Source organism: Labrus mixtus, chromosome 6 (genome assembly GCF_963584025.1).
Source record: "Labrus mixtus chromosome 6, fLabMix1.1, whole genome shotgun sequence".
NCBI lineage: Eukaryota > Metazoa > Chordata > Actinopteri > Labriformes > Labridae > Labrus > Labrus mixtus.
Genome location: NC_083617.1, coordinates 14,056,273 through 14,082,216, shown reverse-complemented (window position 1 = coordinate 14,082,216; position 25,944 = coordinate 14,056,273). Strand labels below are relative to the sequence as shown.

General features: G+C 39.5%; 1 protein-coding gene and 1 long non-coding RNA gene across 2 annotated transcripts in view; both read right to left on the bottom strand.

The window, feature by feature from the left end:
* Positions 1-25,944, bottom strand: part of LOC132975527 (insulin-like growth factor-binding protein 1) — a 362,521-nt gene that overhangs the window by 94,617 nt on the left and 241,960 nt on the right. The gene's annotated exons all lie outside the window — the stretch shown is intronic.
* Positions 8,718-25,944, bottom strand: part of LOC132975519 (uncharacterized) — a 44,507-nt gene continuing 27,280 nt past the window's right edge. Inside the window, exon 3 of the long non-coding RNA XR_009673279.1 lies at positions 8,718-9,099. This is a non-coding gene — a long non-coding RNA (uncharacterized LOC132975519). The remainder of the gene's footprint in view (positions 9,100-25,944) is intronic.

The window sequence follows — 25,944 nt, the reverse complement described above, 5'->3', positions numbered from 1 at the left end:
CACACACACACAAGCTGACCTTAGGGCTACAGGTTCAGAGGTTTGTCTCATGGTTTTCCCTCTGCGTCCTTTAAAATCTTCGGATGACAATTACGGCAAAATTTGATTAACAGAGTGAGCGGCATGGCTATCGTGGCCCTTTTTTTTTTTTTTTTTTTAAAGCCGGGCTCTGTATCATGTTTCACTAGCTGTCATTTACACAGCCATGGGAAGGACCGGGAGTCCTTTTACTGGCCCAAAGTAGACTTCAAACAAAGCCCAATGTGCTTTGCCAAGAGAGAGAAGAAAAAAACAAATTGCAATAAATGAATGAGCAGACTGAGACAATTTAACAAGAGATGTGGGAGCGTTTCCTCAGTCATCTAGAGTTGGGTTTCCATTCTGGCGGCTCCATGTGAATATCCATTACTTTTCCAAGGCCATCATATTGTACAATTGCTACTATGTCAGGAAGATAAAACCCAAATCCGCCCGCGCCTGGGTATGGATACTGTCATGAAACACTGCAACTATGAAGCAGCCAGAAGAAACGATCTGAGATTGAAGTTTTTGAACAGGAGATGGAAGAATTTGCAGGTCAATGGAGAAGCAGTTGGCCTGAATGTCTACTAAAGACCTTCAGACTTATATGCAAACCAATTAGCAGACAGTCAATGGGACACATTTGAGCCACGATTCCCCCCCCCCCACCCGTTAGCCGTCTCCCTCCTGGTCGTTTTGATTGGACCCAATTGCTTTTACAAGAGCTCTGAGCAAATCCAACTGCTTTAGTGAGACCAGTTCCCCTCCTCCCTTCCTTACTCTCTTTCTTCCTCCCCTCCACAGACATATAGACCCCACAGTGCATAAACAGCCCTCTTCATTAGACGTCTTGTTCTCCTAATAGAAGTCAAATAAAGTATGACTCTATGTTACAGCCAGCTGGTTAACGTTCAGACAAGGGCTCTTGTATGAGGAAAGAAAGCAAGCAATGGAGACAGAAAGAAGGTCTAGTTATTTTCCAGCCCCAGCTCTGTTTGAGTGGCCGCCGGGCCGTGAGTGTTATCAACCTAAACAAATCACCAAACCGCCTCTCTAATGCAGTCAGAGGGGACGTTGGATTTATTTTTCTTTCAGGAATACAAATGGTTTTGTAATAAAATTTCAGTGCGCGCTTTTTGGGCTTAATGGCCACCTCTTGACAAGTGTAAATGAATGGCCAGAAAAGGGGATGTGAAGGGGTAGAGGACAAGGGAAGATAGACAGAGAGAAGTTGTAGTAGTTAGATACAAAGTATTAGATTGAAAAGTTGCTGTTCTCACCACACAAACACACACACACACACACACACACACACACACACACACACACACACACACACACACACACACACACACACACACACACACACACAAATTCATAGCAGTCTGCAAGAAATTTCACAGTACATGGTTTTTTCTTTCTTGTTCAGCAAGACATTTTCATTAGTCTATACAGCTAATGCACTCAGCTGTGTGTGTGTGTGTGTGTGTGTGTGTGTGTGTGTGTGTGTGTGTGTGTGTGTGTGTGTGTGTGTGTGTGTGTGTGTGTGTGTGTGTGTGTGTGTGTGTTAAAGTGGGCTTTTGTTGCAGTGTGTTGTGGTCTGGCAGAGGTGGTTGATGGAAATGTGCTGAGTCGGAGCAGTGAGGAAGTGCAGCTGTTGGACAAAACGGGCTCAGCAATGACTCTGTGTGAGCCTGTGTGTGTGTTTTTTTTCTTCTCCCTCCACCACTTTCTTTATGGAATTAAGTAATCACTCCACTTTGCTGCTTCGGCTTGTACAGGTGTGTCTGTTTCAGTGTCTGCTTTAAAATTGTGGGAGTGGTTGTGTTGGTTTGTAGAGCTAAGAGAACCTGTCCCTGGTGGATTTGATGGAAATCAAACCTTTTCTATCAGGCATCGTTTATGTGACCTGGACTAAAATGAACTACTCCAAATCCATCCAAGTCTTTCTGCAGTGATGGACTAATCCTGTTTCACACAATCCCACCAAATATGTAGTGTTACAGTTAAGCAGATTAAGATCTAGTGCAATGTATTGAAAATGTTTTGACAGCATGTTGACATGAAGTTTACAAGATGAGAGACGATGTGATCGCCTGATGTAATGCTTAATGGATGATCTCACACAGGATTTGTATGAATTAAGATGTATTAAGATAACTTGGTTTATTTAACTGTAGCATGCATAACTCATTTATAATGTGGTTATATATACTTAAAAAAAAAGGTTAACATTTTAAAAACAAAACATGTAAAAGCTTTGATTGGGACATAAATGGATAAGAACAGTTGTGTGTGAGTAGACAAAAGAAGGGCACTAATCCCTCCGTTCAGATACGGCTACTAACAAAAGAAACCCTCTCAGGTTGTTTATGTGCACGACCATGGAAACCCTAACACTCAGTGGCAGCCTGATTATCAACAAGTTAAGTCTGTTCTCCATCCAGCCTGAAATCTGCAAGTGTGCATGGCTCACAGTAACAGCCCAACTACAAACACTCATATCCATGAAGACTCATAATAAACACTATAAATTATTGGCCTTAATATATAAACCTATATCTAATTTAATTTAAGTTTTAACACATTCTGAACAGTTTTTGTGTGTTTATTTTATCACAGCAGAATCAAGGGGAGACCTCTTGCTGCTTTCATATAATTGCATATTTTAACAGTAACAGAATAAAGCATTGCACCTGTCAACCATTTTCTCCTCAAGCTTTTTTAATCCTGCCCTTCTTACTCTCAATATTTATTGTCTATTACTGTATGAGTTTTCATTAGTTAGAAGATGACTGAAATAAACTCTCTCTCTCTCTCTCTCACACACACACACACACACACACACACACACACACACACACACACACACACACACATATATCTCCCCCCTCCTCTCTGGAACTAATTTCTCCCCCTGTGGCGAGTCTGTTTCAGTGACTTCTGAGATGTTCACCTTATAAACACCCCCAGGTCACAGCCATTTTAAAATCAGCCTTGTAAACACAACTCCATCAGAGCTGATCAAAGAGGGCCGGGGACGACTTTTCACTTCGCTCTGAAATGTCTTTTCATCTGCTGAGGAACATGTTGTTTTAAAATACAAACAGGTTACCTGAAAAAATAAATTGACTGTGGCTTAAAAACAATGGTCAGTACTGTACCTCAATTATTTCTCATTCTGTAAATATGACAACACACTCATGCACATGCACACACACCCACTCACCCGCACACATGCATACCTACACAAACAAATAGACATGTCAGCTTGTCAGCTGCAGCAAAGTGAGCATGGCCCGTGAGTCTGGAGAAACACAAATACACATCTAAATGGCTAAAGTCAATGTCAGCCTGAAGTGTAAAGAAAAATCATACAGTAACACACACACACACACACACACACACACACACACACACACACACACAGGAAAAACAGACTCCTTGCTGTCATGTCTTCTAATGCTCAGCCAAGAGACACATAGCGAGGAACTGAGGCTGACATTTCCAGCTTGTTATGAAGAAAGTGTGAGGAAAATAAACATAATAATAAATAGAGGATTGACATCATGTGTCTGCTCTGAAGAGCCAATGTGAATTTAAAAAAAACAAAAAAAACAGGCGGAGATGGAAAAAAGTTTTATTTTTGCTCTTAGTTTTCTCAAAAGCCACAAAATACCCACACCAACAATGATGGATTTATGATATATGTTTCTATATTTCACTAGTCTAAATCTTTTCCTTACTTGGAAAGGGCTGATCCTGCAGTGTAACAGGAGGCGGTATACATACATTTAGGTGTGTAAGCTAGCTCACTTCTACCACCATAACCAAAATGAGTACCAGAAAAGGTGCTGTAGCTGGCTTACCTCCAAACTTGAATTGTGAGGTTGTGTGTGCGTGTGAGGGTAAGCTTGCTAAAAAAATACTTTATTTTTGTATTTCCTCTGGCTCCTACATCTTGATTGATTCCACATTAGATCCCTCTGCTTTCTGTTTTCTCTATTTCTACACTTTTATGGGAGCTATTAAGAATCAAAGTGGTTGTGCATGGATGTGTGCGTGATTTAATTTTTGTCTTTCTGTAAATGTGATAGGAACGGTTCCTCGGTCCCCTTTAACCCCTGAAAACTGGAAGAAAGGAAAGAAAATGTGTTTTATTGTCAGAACAAAGAAGATCAAAGGAGAAAGGAGGATGAGAAGAAAAAAAAGCATAGTGTTGAAAGATTTCCAGCAGCCAACCAAAGGCCCCAATGTTTATTTTCCCTAATTATGCATATGAGCTGCAACACGATCCTCTGTGCTGTGGGAATGCCACAAAACGAATTATGGTGTAACTCCAGTCCTAATTAGCCCGTAAACACACACAAACTCTCACACACAGAAACATTAGACACGCAGTTCACACACATTCGTACACATGCTATAAAAACTGTGTCTCCATTACAAACTGCTAAAAATCTATTAGTACAGTCAGAACTGTTACTCACGCACGCGCACACACACACACACACACACACACTGTTAGCTGCCTCGTTTACAGTTTACAGCTTAAAGGCAGGCTGTGGTATTTGGTGTTGTCATTAATGTGAGACTGTAAAGCTTGCGGCTGCTGTTTAGGTACATTAAGTAGACTGGGAGCTCCTATAAGCCACGTTATGTGGACATCTGATACACAAGTGTCTAGACAATCTTGTACTTGTTTTTTCCTCAAATGCAGCCCACTGTGGACAGTACGGGAAGTCAAAACAAATCGAGGATAAAAAATAAAAATCCAAATGTATTTTTTATCCTCGATTTTATTTCATGTTGACATTCCTCCTGTAGGCTTTTTCAGCCAAGTGAGAGTTAGTTTTACTCTTATATCAAAGATCAGTACAATAAAACCTTACAAATTGATTTATGTAACTGTCCCGAGCTCATGTTTCCCCACATAATGACATTTTCTTCATAACACATGGTGTATCAGCGCCAACACAGGCCATAATACTGCCTCAAGGCTTCTTAATTGTTCCTTTTAGTATTTCAAAGTGGAAATGGACCAAACACCAGATCTGTGTCAAATGTATTAAGTGGCATTTTTCAAAACTCCTCCCAAGACACCGTGTGAGTCTTGCTCCACTTGAGAGTTTCAGTCTTGGTCATGTCACAGGATCCTCACTTCTCCTGTTCCAGACATGGGTCCAGTGTAAACCAGGCATGACAGACACCCTATATTCTGGTGTTGGGTTGCTGACTTGGCCTGAACTACACTCTAATGTTCAAATCAGTGGTGAACCGTGCTCTAACCTGACTGGGCCTTGATTTTCAACAACAAACACAGCATTTATTTAATGTTATATGAACTGAACGCATAATGATGTTTCATGAGGAGAAATTAAAAGTGTTTGAAACAGATGCTCTAAATGACTTTATATGCATGTTTTCATTTAGATTACGTAGCATCTAATTCAATTTCAAAACATGAACTATTTTAAACTCCAGAAATAGATTCCAGAGGATTGACAAACTTTTGAATTATACTTTTGTATTTGCAAAGTGGCATAATGTGGTATGAATGCCCTGTTGCACATGCTTATCCAAGCTAATTTCCTGTGTTATGAGTGTGCCCATTTGTTTGTGCTTTTTAAATCAAGATAGACTCAAGTTTCAGGACATAATCTGCTGTAAACTTAAATTAAATGTTTACAGGAGGTGGTGGATTCGCTGCAGCTAAAAGGTTTTTTTTTTTTTTTCAACAAATCTAATTCATTTGAGTGGATTATATTCATCAGTTGTTATCCTATCTTAAGACCCGATGCATGTAAAGAAATATAGCACCAGAAGGTTTGCAGAAAGCCAGATTGGGTTAGATTAGAGACAAGTCATTCAGAAAGGGGCACAAGGTGTGTAACTCGAGCCAACCCATGGCCCTCAGCTTCAATTTAACTGAAAACGCTGCGAGCAAGAGACCCTCCGTGCACAAACCCAAACTCTGTAAGGGAATAAATCAAGCGAAACACCTTAAGCCTCTTTCAAACAAATTTGCCCGAATCAAAGTGGCACTTATGAATAATTACACCGGGTGTTTATAGGTTGGAATAAGAAGGAAAACAACAATTAACAGTGAGAGTTTCTGTTTTTTCACCCCTCCACCTCTTCCTTGCGGGCAGTTTTGTCGGCGTGTGCCCTGATAGCTTGGGGAAGTATCTATTTACTTAGTGATTAGGACAATTTGACTGTCGTGGGCTAGTAAATTCAAACCATTCACTCCGACAGATTGGCCCAGACAACATCATCAAGCCACAATGTGAAATACAGACAGACACACACACACACACACACACACAAAGGACTAACCCACCGCACTCAACACGCATACAAGCCCCTCATCTGGATTTCTGTCTGTCTGTCTTTTTTTTTCCCTCGTTACCCTCAAACTTAAATAAACCTTCACGTATAATTACAGCCAATTCTGTATATTTTCACGTCCATTTTTCTTCTCAGGCCTCTCAGAGCAGAGCAAGTGCATACTTCTCGATGAGCAAACAGCACCCACACACGCTCCTTAAATCAGTCCTAACTGAAAGAGCGCCTTTTATTGATTCAGAGTTAAAAAGGTAAAAGTAACATTAGTCGTTCTGTCCTTCACTCAAGCAGAAGCTGCCATGTGTTTGGTCTGTGCAGAATGCTGATCATCTGATCTGCTGCTGCCACGTAGTGATGAAAAACATTATCAGAGTCAATATTATGAGTGAGGAAAAGGTCCTCTTACGCAGAATGTGGTATTGTGGTCATGACTCCATGTCTCAGTGCCAGAACTGCTAAAAAGGAGACAGCGGAAAGTCAAGTTAAACACCCAATCCGGAAACGAGTTTGGCGCCACTTGTGACCTTTTCAACCAAAACACACACATATAGGTGCAGACATATGTGATTTTAGAGAAGTTTAGTTCTCTGTTTAAAGACGTTTATTCACAGTAAGTGTATTGCCTGAGCTCAGAGGTTCATGATTCTTCCTACATTTTTACAAAAATGAGCAGAAAAATGGCACAAGAGACTTTATTCTTTAAGTTTAATGAAAGTACGGCCTTTAATGAAAGTCATAGATGAGGACTTTAGCTTCTGCACTAAAGAACGGGATCAGTATAGACTTTATAGTTTATTTTTTGATTCTCTATAAATGATTTTTTATTTGTTATAAATAAATAATACCCCCCCCCCCCCCCTTTCCCCCAGCAAAAAATAAAAAGTTGTTTTCAATTATAAGGGCAGCTATACATTTAAAGATAGTGTGCACTTAAAAGATAAACGTCTGAATATGGCTGATAAAGGTCTAAGTGGGCTGTTTACTCATCAAACTAGTGAAACTGAATAAATCATGTCGGAGTTGAGCAGCATGATGGAGAAGTAGAAAAACATTTGACTTTGAAATAAACAGTTATGACACTGCTGGCAAAGAATTGGATAATGCACATGTTCCCCTGAAAATTTCTGAACTTTAAACAATTGCAAATACTATATTTTAACTAGGGAGGAAATAAAGATATTGAGACTACAACTTTCTGCAAATGTGTAAGAGCTCATTTTTTCTCAAAAAATTGCCACTTAGTATTAGAGTGAAAGGTGTTCCTGATTGTGCCACAGCTTGATGGTCTATTTTGCCTTGAAACCTGCTATGCTACTATTGGGCTGATTGTTGTTGATTGGCAGAGTCACTCATGGGCATTGACTGTGTAGTTTGGGTCTTGAGCCTCATATCGTTTTATGTGTACGGTATGTGTGTGCATGAGAGTGGGGGGGGGGGAGTGTGTGTGTGGGTGTGTGTGGTGGAGGGGTGAGATCTGGACAGTGTCCCTCTGGCCAGACAGGGATGTAAGTAATTACCAATTCTCCAAACACTACTTTGCCCTATTTAAACATATTACATGCCTCTCACAGCCACCGCAGGCCCTGTCCATTGCACTACAACCTGTGAACAACACACACACACACACACACACACACACACACACACACACACACACACACACACACACACAAACACACTCACACACGTACACACACAGAATGAGCTCCATATTGCACTTGCAAGCTGCCTGCAATTAACCAATCATCATCACCATCATCATGGCCATCATCATCACCCTACAGGCAAGCATTGCACATACAAACACACAAACACACAAACGGTGCATGCTAAAGACTCGTCACTGAGACTTCATTTTCACTTTTTAGTTTTTGCAAGAAAGGGATTAGAAAAGAAAGTGGCACAATATTCTTGATATCTTATTGTAATATTGATGAACATCATGACAACCTCCTATAAATTTGAAACAGAGATTGTATCATCGTACAACACAGGAAAATGAAAACTTGGCAATTCCAAAATTGTTAGTCTGCTGAAAAGGGAAACATATACATGTTATGGATGTAGATATCAATATAATGCATTTGATTTGAACTATTATTTCATTCTTTAGATTTTTTCCAGAAAATAGTGATGCGCATTTCATCAGTATAGCTATAATTCATAAACAGATGATTTGTTTGATTTATTCAGAGGTACAGAGGAAGGCCATGTTTAGACTGGAGGGCAGAGTGTCTGTGATTTGCAACATATTTTTCTTTCAAGTTAACTAAACTTTAATGTATAAACTGCATTTCATAGAAACATGTTGCTGAAAGTGTCTTAAAGAACAAGAATAAAACGGCAAACCATTTTAATGAAAAAATAAAGATGATACAGCAACAGTGTTATAAAACGTTTTAAAAGTAATGGCAAATTCCACGTTTAATTTGATAAATGATACAAGTAACTTCATGAAAATCACTTAGACCTGCTGAAACTTAATCCCTTCTAATATCGCTGGCTTTAATAATGCAGAATAGCTAAGCTTTGTTACCTTTAAATGATTGTCATGTATCATCACCTCCAGAGCCACAAGCACCAGCAGCTAGAGCCGCCTGAGTGACTGATAGGCTGGCTGCATGCTAACGTGTCAGGCAGGACAGGAGGCAGTCACATGAGGCGAAGGCCAGAGGCAGACACATCAGCTTCACTGCTCCGTGCTGCCCACGGCCGAGACAAACGATCTATCTGCAAAGAGGGAGAGAGAGAGAGACTGATTAGTTTAAGAGGGCCGCAGGGCTTTATTACAATATCACAACAAACAATTGTCCTGTCTCTGGAGGGATGGATAACACATGGGCACACACACACACACACACACACACACACACACACACACACACACACACACACAAACTGCCTCACATGCAAACCTTTTACAGGAGATATTGTAACACTCCTGTCTAAGGCTTGGATGACTAAAAGCAGTTTATCTTTTTGGTTTTCCTCTCTAACCTTCATGTGGTTAAAACAAAAAAAGGATTTGGCAGAATATTCTGATAAAACAGGTGAGGTTTTTCTGCTCTTAACCTTTACATCCTGTTGTTTCTAAATCTCTGGGGAGAACCAGTGAACTCTATAGCTCATTAAAGCTGTGAATTTTATTGTTAGTGATGAAATACAGTTTGTATCCCAAGCTCTGCTTTACATTAACAGTTCAATTTCACTGGAAGTTAAGATGTTAAATTGACTGAAAAGGATTTTTTTTAAAGTAAGTAATTCACATTTTAGTCAAGAAAAGTGAAAGTTAAAATTACATGATGTCACAAGAAAATGAAAGTTCTTAAAATTTGTAATTTAAGTAATTTAATTACAAATGAAAAATGTGTTCACTGTTAAATAAATGCAGAAAAGACGATTCATTCTGGTTAGTAGTGAGGCGAGTCGCTCCTCAGACAAAGAGCTGGTGTTGGGTTGCATTGCAGTGGCCTCTGCTCAATACTCACCAAACGCACGCACGCACACGCGCGCACACAACCACACATCAGCACATGCACTGCAGTAACCTTTTGCTCAGTCCCCAAGTAGAGGTTATGTCCCACACACCACTTAACTGTTATTCGTGGGAGCCAGACTAGAACAGCAACTCATTCATAAATTGATGTACCTGATAAAAACCTTTATGAATAACGTGTTGAGTCATGTGTTGTGAGAGGGCCACATTTTATGTTAAATAAAAATGTATTTACAAATAAATAATGGTTTGATATTAATGGTGGGGAACTTATGTGAGTATTTATTATTTAAAGATTGTTTGTTTATATTTTCCAAATAATTCCATGTTCATCAACATGAACTTCAACTACACATCTGTTTTTAGTATTGGTTTATAGGAAAGAGAATTCAGTACGCAAACCAATAAACAGAAGCACTAATATCAGAAATTGGAATAGTGATATATTTGTCTTCTTCTCTAAGCAGGTATATAAACTGTAAAAAAAAATATTTAAAAACCTGCCCTTGACTACACCTCTCAGCAGAGTTGATGGCATACAGAATATTTTTGTACCATCACCTCTGTTATAATTATCCACCTGACTACCAGCAGCCCAAATGTTTTATAGGTTAGGAACACACTCATTACTCGTCAACATTGTCCAGAGCCCTAGTCAGCCCGATGATTAATGAGCCTCTCACTTCCACAGTATTGTTTTAACACGATTTCTAATAGAGCAACTTGATCTGCCAACAACACCGAACAAAACGAGCGTAATCTGTGGATAAAACACAGAACAGTGCCACTTATGCAACAGAGACCAAACTCCAGTGGACACAACACAGACACAAACCATCTCAGTGTGTGTCCAATTATCGGCTAATATTTGTGGTTTAAAACGCCATGTGACTCACATTTCTGGTGCTTTCTCATTGACTGTGGCCAAGAAAATAAGAACTGCGTTATTTTGCTGCAAGAAAATAGCTTTTCCATATTCAGGCTAAATATAGTAAAATAAATAATAACTTGACTCTTTTGCTTTTGGTTTCATATCCAAAAACAGGGCTGTGGGCGATACAGTAAACTTAATAAGCTCCACTAACCACATACATATAATGTTATTAATAATTCAAAGGTCAAGGAAAGTCCTTAGACTTGAGCAACACTGGAAAGGTATCTTTGTCTGTGTTTCAGCTGCAGTGAATTAACAGAGACGGATTTTTAAGGCTGAGCTGTCCAAAATAGTCCTGTTTCTTTCCTCTGCATGTGTGTCTTCAGTGCATTCTCTTAAAAAACCAAACGTACTCTTATTCATTGTCGTGATGTTTTTGTGCTATTGTGCTATATGGTTGATAACTGTGCGTCTTTCATATGACGATGTATCTAAAAGATGTGGGAAAGCAGTGTGTGTGTATGTGTGTGTGTGTGTGTGTGTTCCCGAGCAGTGTAGGGTGTTAAAGGCGTTGGTTGGGGGGCTCAGCGGGGACTGGAGCAAGGACTCCTAATTTAATTTAAAGCTCCATGTTTTGACAGGAGTTAAGAGTTAGCCGGGGTGGCAAGAGCTCAGAAGGCTGCACCGTATAGATCAGAAACACACACGTGTGTATATGCATCCTGCACACATTCAGGGACACAATATATGCAACACTTCACTCAAAATTGTGAATTCTACTTTTCAAATCTGTGAAACATAAGTGTGGAGATCATTTTAGCACTGTGTTGTAATGTAATGAAAGCCCTATAGTCTCCTTTGTATTACAGACATTGGTTAGTTGGTTAGCGTGAGTTTCATACCCCTGCCAGGATCTAGTTCTGCATAATTTGCTCCAGAGGAATAGAGCTAAATAACCAGCTAGCTCTCATTCTGCTAATAAGCACCTTGAGGAATCAGCATCGCTGTTGTCCACCATAAAATGCTGACGATAAACGGTATTAAAGTATCACAAATTAATAAACTCAAACGAGACAGCTATTGTCTCAGTCTGCCTTAATTACACATATCTGGGACGACGTGTGTGTACATGTATTCACATGCAGCAGTGTATTCATGTGTGGGATTGTGTGTGTGTGTGTCCCACTCTCCCCTGGAGACAGAAAGCAATATGTTTGTGATTTGCATAGAGCTGGGGGAAGAATATATTCAAATTTTGTATATTATTAATCATTCTTCCATAAGGAGCTGGTAAATAGATATGCATACAGCCTAAAGGGAGAGCTATATATGCTTTGTGCAAGATGCTGTGTGTAAGTGTGTAAGTGTGTGTGTGTGTGTGTGTGTGTGTGTGTGTGTGTGTGTGTGTGTGTGTGTGTGTGTGTGTGTGTGTTTTGTCATATAAGCTCGGGGCCTTCTGTGTTTTTTTCCCCAGCATGTTTGCGGTCAAATACGTGTTTGTATGTGTGGTGTCTGGACTGTGTTTCAACAGAGATGACTGTGTGTTAGTCACAGATAGGAAGACAAAAGTGGGCAAGGAAGAGATGGAGAGAATGAGAGAGCGAGAGAGAGAGAGAGAAATGATTGCGGTATCCTGGTAGGTAGGTAGGCAGGTTATGGGGCCTATCTGTTTCACGTCTTCTCTTCCCATCGTCTGGTTTCCTGCCATTGATCAGAACAAACCTCCCCCACCTCCTCTCTTTCTTCTACCCCTCATCCGCCTCTCCACTGATGGACGGAGAGAAACCTGATCGGAGATGGAGGCGCAGGGAAGTGGAGGGAGGAAGGAGAAGAGAAGGGTAAAGGCATCAGTGCAGCCTCCTCTGTCAACCGTGCAGAGAAGCCTGCAAAGAGCCACATCGTAAATGGAGTATCTTATTCTGCCCTAATGTAATTTCACCATTCCTCTCGGCTTTACTGTAAAATGAAAAGATCATCTGACTCTTCTGTGTGTGCATGTGTGGGTTCCAGGGAGATTGTTGGTGAGGAAGTCAGAGTGACACAAAGAGCGACTTTTTCCATAGAACAGATGTTGCAGGAGTGTCAGTCACTGGTATCACGGGACCCTGTTTGCCGTAGCACCCTCACAGCCATAACACAACCCCCCTCCGTCCTCCGACACACAAATCCACAGTCACACACATCCACACGCTGGGATTTTGAGTGGCAGTTGAGCCGCTGCTCTCGCCTGCCGGGGAGGGTCATCACCTCGTCCATCTGTTCCTAATAGCCCCCCCCCGACGTGAAATGCAGTCGCCCCAAAAAGTCCAGTCCTTTCAATACAAAAAAAAAAAGAGGAAGAAATAAAGTAGGAATCAATGTTTGCATTTTCTTAGAAGTTTAAAGGGAATGTAAAATATGAGAAAAGAGAAATTCAGCTTTGCATTTTAAGTCAGACAGCGACACAACACAACATGGAAGAGTGCTGTGCAAAACAGCCAGTTCTAAAATCCTCAGAGCCACAAGAAATATTTTTCAGCCCATGGCATCTGCAACAGAGTTGAAACCCCCAAACGGTGGTTAGGTAGGAATTAACAGTCAGGTGTGGCATGCTTCTCTCTGATGTTGAAGGCACAGTCTTCATCCAAAATTATAGGAGGATTTCTGTGAGACAGAATCAACGTTCTTACAGCCAAAAACCAAGAATCTTTTTTTTTTCTCGAAGAATCAATACATGTTAAAGAGGAAATCCAGAAGGGGCATTTTTTAATAAAGCCTTATTACGGTGTTGGGAGATTTAAGGCAAAACACAAGGCGCATCAGGTCACACACTTCTCTAATTTTATCACATATTAAATACAAAACATTATGTACAAGAAGGTACTGAGAAGACTTTAAAAAGAAAATTAAATGGCATGAATATTTTTAAGTTCAGGTCCACCCACATTCTTTAGCAAACTTTTTATCTTATCCCAGAGTATCATGTCATTCATACAGTTCTATAAGCAGACATAGAAAATGTAATTTACTCCACAGTAATTCTCTTACAATCTGAAGGGCAGTGATGACCTGACACCAAACAATGATTGTTTGTTCACCTGATGAATTTCCATATTCAACTGTCTCATTCATCTGCAGCTTCCCTTTATGAGATCACATTTTAAACTGTTTAAGGAAAAACAAATACGCTCTATTTCATTTTGCAGAAGTCTGGTTTTGTTTCTGCTTTGGCAATTAAGACTAACTTCTACAGTATAAAGAGCTGCAGAGATTTCATGGATATATATTACATCTCTTTATCATGAGGCTTTTTTTTTCATTATTATCATAATAAATAAGTTAATGTCACTTTAAATGTTTTTTATTTTATTTTTTATTTTTGTGTTTCTTAAACACTCAAGTGTTGGATACTTTTCCAAATTGTATTTCTCTATCTGTTCTTCTCAAACACAGTGATTAATCTTTATTTTTTTTACCCTCTATCTTCAAACTCTCCATTACAACTCGAGCCAGACCTCAGGTCAATATTGCAACCTGATAGGCCCACACAGTCTGCTCCTCAAACACCTGTGGACTCCCACCTCCACTGTCACTGCTGCACAACAAGTTATTCACCCCCAGTTTCCTCAGCAGCAGCAGCAGCAGCAGCAGTAGCAGTAGCTCAGCATGTAGGGACTTGGGCTGGGAACAGGAGGGTCGCCAAGTACATACTTAAGTATGGAAATTACTGATGAGGTACCAAACTCCGAACAGCTCAGGAGTGCTCCCTGTGAACAGCCCCACTCTGACATTTCTCCATTAATACACGTACATCGGTCCCGTTTGTGCATGTGAGTATTTCAGGTCTACAGTATGTGTGTGAGTAGTCTCTCAATAACAAAGTGTAAACTTGAACAAAGTGAACTTCCCCTTAGTGAGTAGAAAGCGAATAATTGAAGCCATCTTCCTATCTGTTCTGGACTACGGGGATGTCATTTATAGACATGCTTCTGCCTCCACCCTAAAATCATTAGACACAGTTTATCACTCCGCCCTCAGATTTATCACTGGTGACAAATATTCCACTCATTATTGCATCCTGTACAATAAAGTTGGTTGGATCTTCACTAACAGTTAGACGTGAACGGCATTGGCTGCTATTTATTTATAAATCACTTGCAGGTAATCTACCAGCATACATCACTTCTTTATTAATCTGGGCTGATAATCAGTATCAGACTCGATCAAGTGACTGGCTAATGTTAACGGTTCCACGAGTAAAAACGAGCTTTGGGAAAACATCCTTCACCTATTGTGCTGCACACACCTGGAACACAATACAAAACACATTCAAACTCAATACAATGGTTACCATGGGTCAATTTAAAAACTTGATCACAGCTCACTGTACTCATGAGTGTAAATGTTATTAACTGTAGTTACCTGCTTACTGCTTATTCTTCTGGTCTTATAATCTATGTATTTTGTCTTTGTTGTTTTTTGTCTTTTTTGTCTTTTATTCGTTTTAATTGTACTCTCGACGTCATTGTAAATTAGGGCTTGCCCTCAGTGATTTCTCGAGAATAAATAAAGGTAAAATGAAAATGAAAAGAAATGAATTTCCCCTCCTGGAATAGTAAAAAAACAAATAGAAGATGAATTGATCACTAAATTGATAAATTAAGCAGGCCTAATGATGCCTAACTCCTGAAACCTGTATAGTTTTTAGATATAGGGATTTCACTGTGTTGATCTGGTTAATAAATGAATAGTGATTTTTTTTTGTTGGAACAAGTTGTTATGACAAAACAAACTCAACTTGACATAATTTTGGTACATGTTTCACCTTTTAGTTTTGGTTTAGTTTTAGCTCTTTAATCAGTGTTTTTATAAGCAACATCAACAAGACTAACCTCAGCACTGATTTTGTTTCTTTGTTGATATTCATGAATTTTACCATTATTTCATCTTCATACAATACAGTCCAAAACCCCTTGTGTAAAAGCAGCCTATCAGAGACATGATTTAAGTCGCAGCAGCGATACAGGGAAAGATAACTCTTAAAAATCAGAAACTGTTCGCTTTATCTGCAGAGGAAATCTCCCACAGACATGTCTGCATACATCAAACTGACTGAGCCCCTTCTAGCTGAGCTGCCATCGTGTTTCTGCTCTAAAATAGTTTAGAAACGGAGACGCAGAGAGGCTTTTTGAGGGATTAATATGTCCTATAAGTTGAAACATAACAGAGGAGGCAGAGAGCGGGGTAAAGTGGTGGGAGATGAATGGATGTATACGAGCTGAAATGTACTCTGTGCTGTATTTCCAAGCAGGATAGAGGAAGATGAGCGGCGGACTGCCTGTTTCCCCTGATATAATTGACTATATGCGTTCATGATAAATGATGACTATAGAGACCTCGCTGTATGTGTTCATGTCTTAAACAAGTGTAACTGTGGACATCATAGAACACAAGATTCACCTCAACCCAAAAAGGTGCCATTTTCTATTCTTAATTAGTGTTAGGGCTCAAAATGTTGTATTTATAATAAAGATAAAATGTATTGATTTTATGCATGAACATCCTTGATAAGAAAACTTTGCAAAAAATGGTCTATTTTTAAAAGGAGTGCAAATCTGATTTCACATTGGATATCCACTGCTGAGCTACTGATTGAAGACAATCTAAGGGGCTTTCATGAGCTGGGATAAAAATAAAAAAAACAACAAACACACACAGTCTTCATTTGCCTGAGGTGTTTTGCGGTACCTCGTCACTACTTTATTCCCGCTCTGCTGAAGCTAATAGAGTCAGATAATGAATTTACTCCCAGTCACCAGAGCAGTTTTTAATAAAAGGCAGATTCCCTCTCTCTCTGACTGTTATTACCAGCAGTGGCCTGACTACCTCAGAGACCTGCAATTACACCCTAATGGCATAACGCTGTCTCGCTTTATTCACATTCAAACTGCTCACACAACACATGCAAAGTTATTGTTTGCAAATGTTTAAATAAACACTCGAAATCATTAATCTAATGCATTTATTTCTTGAATATTTGAGATGAAGCACAAGCTCTCATAATGCATACGAGTTAAACAGTGAGAACATTGCATATATATAAGTCAGAAAGATGAAGCAGATTTATTCTAACCAATCTCATTTGCTTTAAATTAAACCCTTAACCCCTCGCTCATATATTAACAGACTGTATAAATGGATTACAGTGTGTTCAGGCACCTACGCCATGCTGGTCGCTGGTGGAAAAGGAGGCATTTTGCTGTGTAAATAAATGATTTAATGCATTGAAACCTTTCCCTTAATTCACCCTGAGAAACTTCACAAAAAAATACCCAAGGTTATGTGAAGGAAATTCGATGATTTCATTCTCCGTGCCTTGAGAAAAAATAACAGCAGCTGTCGTATTTGTAGGAGTTAATAAATGTCATGGACAGAAATTGAGGTTTATGCCTATGACCGGCGTACACACCCAGAGTGTGTCTGCTGTACAGCAGCGCAGAGAATACTGTGCTCCCTGTGTTCTCAGGCCCAGTACACACACAGCACACACACGGGGACACACACTCAGACTGTAAAACAGGCAGCTTCCTAATTATGACTTTGTCACCAGACGTCATTGATTTTATTCAGAATTTGTTGTAGGATAAATTGAGATGGATAAGGGTTATTTTAAATACCTTAAGCATACATTTGATGTCGAAATAGATCTTTTCTAAAACAATAATCCTCACTAGAGCAATATTCTTGTTTCTACTCATTGAAAAAATAAAACAAAAAAAATACATACAGGAGAAATATAGGTGTATGTTAGGTTAGAATATGAATACATGAATTCAAATGTTTGGAAGACATCCACACTATATGTATATGTATGCTACTTTATTAGTTAATTACAACTTTACCATCTCAATATTGTATTTTTATGAATATTTATGAAATCATTTGTCATATTTTAAGGATAATATTAACGTGTCTTTACCTGCCTGTTCTGTAACTGTGTGTCTTTTCACACCTCACCTTCCTTATATAAGAAGACCTCTAAATAACTCATCTCACCAATAGAACAAGCAATAAATCACTAATAATTTACAGAAGGTCCCTTTAATAGCTTTGGGTCGTACATCACTCAGACCCCCGTGTCCCCTCTCTCCGTACCCTCTGTGCTAATGCAGCACTAATGCAATGAAGGGGGGGGAGCATGTTTTTATTAGCTAGTGTCCCATTGTTTGGATAATCTCTCGATTTACCAAAGCCCCTCGATGACAGCCTTCCTCGCCGAGTCCAGAGCCCCTACAGGTGTCCAAACATCAGCTAATGGAGGCAGCACCATCATAAGACGAGAACACAGAGAGAAAGAGACATTCAAAGATTTATGGACTCTATTTTAACAAGGAAAAATGTGTTTTCATGTAAGTTTTTCCAAGATTCATTATTAAGATAGTTTTGGTTAGCCTCCCTCTAGGCTTTGTTGCCCAAGCTGAAACAGACATCATATTAAGGTTTACATAGAAACCAAAATAATGTGCTAAAAAGACCACTCAGATGCTCAGGGGCAAGTTCCGATTCAACACCAGCTGTCTAGCAATCAACGCACGTCAAACATAATAGGCATCAAATACAGTCTGTGGATGAGTAACATAGAGCTAGACATTCAGGCCAGGCTGTAAGGAAGAGCTTCACTGCTGCATCAACTTAGATAATAACACATTGAAGCACGAAGCACTGATGACAATAAGTGGTTTCTGCACATTTTTGTTTGTCTCAAGCAACCACTTTGATTAATTTAAAATGGTACAATTTTAGTTCTTGCTGTCTTCTGTTCAGGCATACGTGGGGACGCTTAAATATCTTATCCAAGAAGACAGAAAAACTATTTGAAAGTTAAAGGAGTCTGGGTTCTTAGTGAAAGTTTCACAGTTGCTGAATATAATTGATTTCAGATATATTCAACGTTTGCTAATGTCCGAAAATGGATCCAATGTAGTTTAAGGATTGATTCAGTGATCCCCTTAGTACAGACTCCCCTTTACACTGGAACAGATTTAGCTGTTTTCATAAAGAGCCTGTAGAAGCTCTTACTACCTTAAAAGGAAAATAACAATGGGAAGGACAAGTACTCAGAAAGAAGCAGTTTAAGTCATCACAAATGTTGAAACTTCGATACATTCGTCAATGTTTTAAAACCCTATGATCTCGATTATTTTTATAATTGATAGTATAAGCTACATAAGCCTTATAAAAACTATTTCAGTAATAATATAAATCAAAAAGCTGCCACAAGCAAAATAGAGACAACACTGTCTAAATTGCACAACTGCATAGCCATCTAATTTATGCAATTTAGACAGTGTGCAGGAGTTCTGTAGTTTAAAACAAAAGAAATCACCCAATATATAACTAGAACTTATATTTATGTCGACAGGATATTAAAACAGGTATCGATATTGTTTGATTTTGATTAGTATTGAATCAAAGTTTAAAAATTTGGCATTGTGACAATCCTAGTGGCAGCGCTCCAACATGTAACAGCAGCACATGTTGATTCTTCTTCTGTGGTGCGAGTGTATAGCTGGGAAGAAAGCAAATGCAGTGAGAATGTACTGTAGTGTTTGTGTGTGTGTGTGATGGTTCACGCATTGGACCGGTTGCTGAGTTCACACCGAACATGCCTGGGTGATGATTGGAGAAGTCTTAATGCAGATGGCTGTAAACACAGCGGGCCATCTCTAATCCTGAGAGGCTCCTCTGTGTACCTCTTGCTGCACAAACTGTTTTGATGAATCTCCTGATCTTTGACCCCTCGATGACGGATGGCGCTCCGAGGGGAAATGTAACCAGGGGGCAGCGTATCACCTGGCCATCCTGTTTGGGTGATGAAATGGACGCCTGCTTTATCATCACACTTTTTTTTTCTTCCTGCCTTGACATATATAGTTTCAGTTTAGTTAGGCACATGGCTTTTGAAGAAACACTCCAATTCAATGTAAATGGTTTTATGGCAATTTTAATTAGGTTTAAACTTACACAAATATCAGTGTCAGTGAATGGAATCGTCCCCTCTACTGAACAGATTAGGAAAGAAATTGAATTCAGACACTGAAGTGTTAAACATCTGCAGGCCAGGCACACTCACTTCAGTGAATCTAAACTAGATTTCTAACTCAATAAACACTCACACAGCATTACATTAAACATCAACAATCTGGATTTCTAATAGCAATTATCAGTGTTGTCAATCTATAGTATGAAATGAAATTTACTGTAATGTTGATGCTATTTTGTCTTCAACTAAATTGAATAACTTTCAATTCTATAAAACATTTACTTTTCAAAATTAAAAAAACATAAGTGCACATTGTTATGAAAATGCAATATCATTTTATTTAATTTAAAAAAACGTAAGGTTGGTTTTACTAACAAAGCGTTAAAGAGATGTCCGCATAAATCAGCGTAAGAGGATAGTACAGTTCCATCAGAGTGAGCTGTACCAACTGACCTGAACATGAGCCAAGTGCCATCTTACACCCACACACACACGTATACACACAGGTCATGTCTTCCTGCACAGAGCCTGTTTGTAAGAGCAGCGTTTGTGAACCTGACAGTGGAAAATGTGAGCCACTCCCTCGGCCTCAGTTTGGTCTTGGCATTTTGATTTGTTTGACAGGGGAGAAAATTATAACAGCGGGGGAAAGAAATGTGAAAATATGACTGGTAATACTTTGAAAACACAGATATTTTCCTTGTTGTATATGCAGAATCCATAGTGTGTGTGTGTGTGTGTGTGTGTGTGTGTGTGTGTGTGTGTGTGTGTGTGTGTGTGTGTGTGTGTGTGTGTGTGTGTGTGTGTGTGTGTGTGTGTGTGTGTGTGTGTGCATGCATCAAAACGAGACGCTACAACAGTGAATCATCTTTACTGATGACATGCTACGCTAATCGTTTGTCTATATATTGCAGGTTTGTTTCCATATCCGGGGGCTTTTCTTGCGGTCTCGTCACCGTTTCTCAGACTCTCCTTCATGATCTTCATTTCATTCATTTATTTATTTATCCAGTCTGCGTTATTGCTTTGATTCTCTGAGCCGCGGGCTATTTTGTTTTAATGAACGCCTCATACTTTCTCCTTTGTGTGTGAGTCGGTAACTGAACTTTTCAGAGTAAACTATCTCATTGGAGATGATGGTTGAGTTGAGGAGAGCAAACACAGACTGCACTCTGATTATTCATAAATCTGACATATTCACTTGAGCCAGGGAGTAAACGACACCACAAGGAGGAAAACTTCATCTTTGTTCGCGTCACAACCTCTTCATATCCTGATTTCAATCCATATTCTTACTGTTGACTTTGCGAAACACCGTTAGCTTTCATAGTGAGGAAACACACCTGATGCTGTCAAAAGGACACTTTCTGCACCCTGTGACCCTTTGGTCTTGTGCTTGCCACAGCTTCTATCCCTCACTGTACCTAACCCTCCAGACACTTTTGAATGTTGCTGAAGTTAACAGAAGATCAAAACCTTTTTTTCACTTAATCCAAACAAAAAAACCTGTCTACAGAAATAAATAGATCAACTGTATCCATTTTATAAGCCACACATCCATGTTGAACTTTATTCTGAATATAAGTTGAAACATTTGAAGAAAAAAAAAGCAGAAAAAAAATAGCTCTTAAACCATAATAAGTTGCTTTTTACATACAATCAATAAATAACTGAAATGCCGTACTATTAAAGTTTGCTCAAATTTTATTATCAATATGTGATCCTAAACAGTTTCCTGTTTCCTTACTAAGTCAACAATTAGCATCTGACAGCAGAACAGATGCTTCAGGTGTTTTAAATATAAGACACATTTCATAAGCTGTATCCCACAAAACGTAGGTGAAGTGGAGTTATGTAGTAGTTACATATACTATACATAGTAGGTCACTACTGTATATGAGGAAGAAAAAAGCCCAAAAAGTTGCGTTACCCGATCAGTCCTACTGACTCCTCTCCACAGCTCTCACTGGTAAACAGCATCTATCTGCGGCTGTAACAGACAGGTATATCATACTGTTTACCAACTGTTATGATGGGCTGTGAATTTTCACAATAATATGCCTTACAGTGCCTTTATTGAATTTCAAAGTTCATAATATGTCAGGATCTCTCTCTAAAGCACAACCACAGGTTTTTCATTAGTGAAAAAAACAAAAACACAAATCTCATCATTTGAATGTTTATATTCATTTACAGTTATTGACAATAGCTTGAAGTTCAATAGTACACAGCATGTACTTCGTTTTCCGTTTTTGACACACTGGTAAGGATTTAAAGATGACAGGCGCTACCAGTGGCTAACGTGAAACATAAAGAACTGCCTCTCTATGCGGTCTATAGAGGGTTAACTCTGCAGCAGGGCCAGGAATCAACACACAAACACATTAATATAACTCCACAATTTGTTTCACTGTCATCACTGCTGTTGATAAGATAGAAAACTGAATATTGTTCCAGGGGAAAATAAGCGAGGAATAGGTTTGTTTGTGTTTGAATCCAGACTAATCACTCCTCAGCTCCTGCGTGTGTGCTGCAGCTACTGTGCGTGAAACAACTCACCTCCCCAGAGAGTGTCCAGATATAGACAGCTTCAAAGAAGTCGAAAACGTCTAATTTACAGAGTAAATCTTGTTTTGACATGAAAACCTTCAATGATTTTTTTCTTTTTTTTTGGAAACTTGAGGACCTGAATATTGAATAAACCTTTGTCCTGTCATGGAAACCTGGCCAGAAAGTAGTCCGCCTGTATCTACACACTTTCTTTATGGATATAGTCTTTATTGGACGGGGCAGCACTAGCTAATATATCAGACAAACCTGTGGTGCCACGAGTCCCATAGATTAAATGACAGTCCAATGTTTGTGTTGTGAGGGTTGAGTGTTGGCCATCGCTCATGAGCCAGTATTGAACTTAAATCACACAGAGGTAAAAAAAAGAAAAATACAGACACAGAAAACACTGATGCTATTGTGTGATTTGTGCTAACCCACCAAGACATTTGGCTAGCGGAGAGAAAAGAGGTAAGGAAAGAAGAGGAAGACAGATTAAGAGCAGAAAAAGAGAGGCAGGAAAGGGGTAATTAAATGAAACACAGAAGGAGTGAAAGAAATGCATGGAGGGACATAAAATGAAGAAAAGAAAAAGGAGAAAAAAAAAGAGACACAGGAAAGAGTGAGTGAATAAGAGGGAGTTTGTGGGGAATCGATGCAGCATCTCCCCGCTGGGAGTGAGCTAACAGCGCCTGCAGCAGAGCGTGGATCTCAGGTGTCCAGTCGATGGCTGATGCATTAGGCTGCTGATACCCGCCGCTTTGGGTTCAAACACACATTTTCTTAATACAACATGAGCCCATTTCCCCCCCTCATTAATCATGTAACCTGATTAGGGCTGGAGGTCTGGCCCGTGCTGAACCCTGCTCCACTCGCCGCCTTTCATTTTGTCAGGCTTCTCATTGCACACACATGCAAGGATACACATGTGCATGCCGACATATTAACCCATGCTTTTCCATACGGTTTAGGGTAGATGTATAAACACAAATGAATTAAGACTTATAAATGGAGGTTTCTTTCACTGTCTGTTGTCTTCCCCTTAGTGTTTTTTTTTTTCCAACAAGACATCCACTTTCTTCATGGTTGCTTTGCAGTGGGAGGTGGGTGTGTAAATCTGTGTGTACTCCATGTGCAAGCAAAAACGTCAGACATGTGATCAACTGTTTGATATCTCAAAGTTGAGACAATTGTCCAAAGTATAATCAATATCAATGTACAGTTATATAGTCTTTCAAACCCCTTTTGAAAATGGCTTAATTCCAAGCCTTAATAGGCCCTATTTCACCTTCAATCGACAAGTGATACTTGTAAGCAGGAACAATTCACTGTTGGTTAGGTCTTTTCACTCAGATTAATGTGAGGAATTCAAATATGTCGGTAATTCGTATGTCTTTGCTAATCTTATCCTGTATGTAAGTAGTGTTTTCTGACAAATCTTTTCCATGGAAAAGTGCAGTTAACCTCGTCTGACACCAACCTGGTGGCAGCATTAACAGGCATTAGAAATTACTATAAAAAAATAATCTCTGAATGAATTGGTCTTGATGCTCTTGTAGGAACGAATAGACATCAGCAATAAATTCAGCCTGTTTCATTGGTTAAAAACTCTTCACTGGACCTTTAAGAAACGTATAGCAAAGTAACAGAAGCAGTCCCTGTCATTGAATTTTGTCACTGCTCCTTTAAGAATCTGTGAACATTGCTATACTTGAACTGGATGCCACCACAGAACTGATGTATGTATGGACAGTCATTTTACAAAAGTACACACTGACATAAACACACCTCACACTGGACCAGAGGACACAGCAGTGTGCTGTCATGTCTGCAGGAGACAGAGACGTCAGTGTTGTGATTATGACTAATTTCAGCCGCTCATCAGGGCTCAGAGTGTGAAAGACAGGCTGACAGAGCGACTCTAACATAATACCACTGAACTTTATAACGTTCTGCTATTAATCCGCAAATGACAAGTCCAATCATTGATACGCTCCGGCTCATTGTATCACAGTCTACATGTGTTGAAACAGATAATTTGACCTGAGGAACATAGTTTCTCTTTTTCCTTTATCATCACACACACATTTTCCAAACACACCTTTCCTGTTCCTCTCCATACTCATACATGCATTATTAAATTACAGTAAGATGGCCCGAGACCTCCCTTCCATGTCACAAACAATTATAGTGTCATGTGCAAACATACACACACCCATAAACAAACATTTTACTGGACTTTCTGGACTGGACTCATTCCTGGGCAGAGACACAGTGAAGTCTTTATTTCAGATGTTCCACTATGATTAAACATTTCTGCTGCTTTTGCCTCAGTGTTTGGAAATACTGGACTGTATGTCCACTTGAACTTTGTCTGACTCTGTCTTGTTTATAGTAACCTAACTGTCTATGTTTGGATGCGAACACACATGTACAGTCACCTCCAAGTTAAACATATGACATAGATTATTTTTGCTTCTACTACCTTCTGGGACTGAAAGCATCTACCTTGAAGTGTCACAATTATCTTGTCATAAAATCAGACATTTAAAGTTCAGACCTTAAAGATAACTCCCTTGTTTACATGCAAAATCCAGTCATTGGGATCAACCCCATTTATTCTTCATCCATTCAAAAGTCCTCTCCTCAGACACCAATAAAATGTATTTCTTTGTGCTGCACTGTTAGTTTTTAAATATGGGGAATGTCACTGCAACTCATCCCTCTGCACCCGCTTTACCAGCCTGACACTTCGTCCCCGGAGTCCGTGTTGAACTCGCTACTCATCTCTTTGCAACAGTTTAACATTCTCCCTGTCATCAAACACTGACATTTCACCCACAGAGAGCCCTCAGCCCTGGGCCTGACAAGTTCAAAATCCTGGCAGACGGAAGTCCCGTAGCCTACTCAAGCCGGGAAATGGTGCCGGTAGCCGGGCAGCCACCTTAGCAAAGCTACCGCTAAACAAGATCTCATTTCTCAAAGTTGTGTGTTTTTTCCCCCCTACATGTTATAAAGTCGTGTTTGCCTACTTTAGAAAGTGGGGCATAGCCCCGACGATACGCTGCTAGTATTTTTTTTCTTCACAATGAATCTTTGACATTATGTTTTGCCCAAATCAAACCTTAAAAGTCTTGCCCTATTATAAACACTGAGACGTGGACCCAAAGATATTATCTATAACTTCTTTATTCTCCATCCAATTTATCCTTTCATTAACGCGTGTTTACTGTAAGACACTTACACAAAAGAATAATCCATCTGAAATGTCAAACGTCTGTGTTATTCAGGTTTGTCGAACAGGAAAGGGTTAGTGTTTATGCCATTATGTCATATAGGGTACTTCTTATAACTTGTTCTAGAAATATAGAATAAACATAGACAAAGCCTTAGTGTCACCCATTAGTTACTGAAGCAGGCTTTTGGGGCCTGGAGGTCACCATGCTGGAAATGCTGTCTCAACCTAACTTGCGGTCAACCTAATGACAGGCAAAGAGCTGAAGCTGAGGCAGCTTATAAGCCTTCTGACAAACAGCTACACCATGTTAGCTCTTCATTCAGGTCAGCCATGCGACCTATTATGAGTAATTCTTATCCTTCATGAAATTGAATCGGATAAGTTTTTGAAAAACT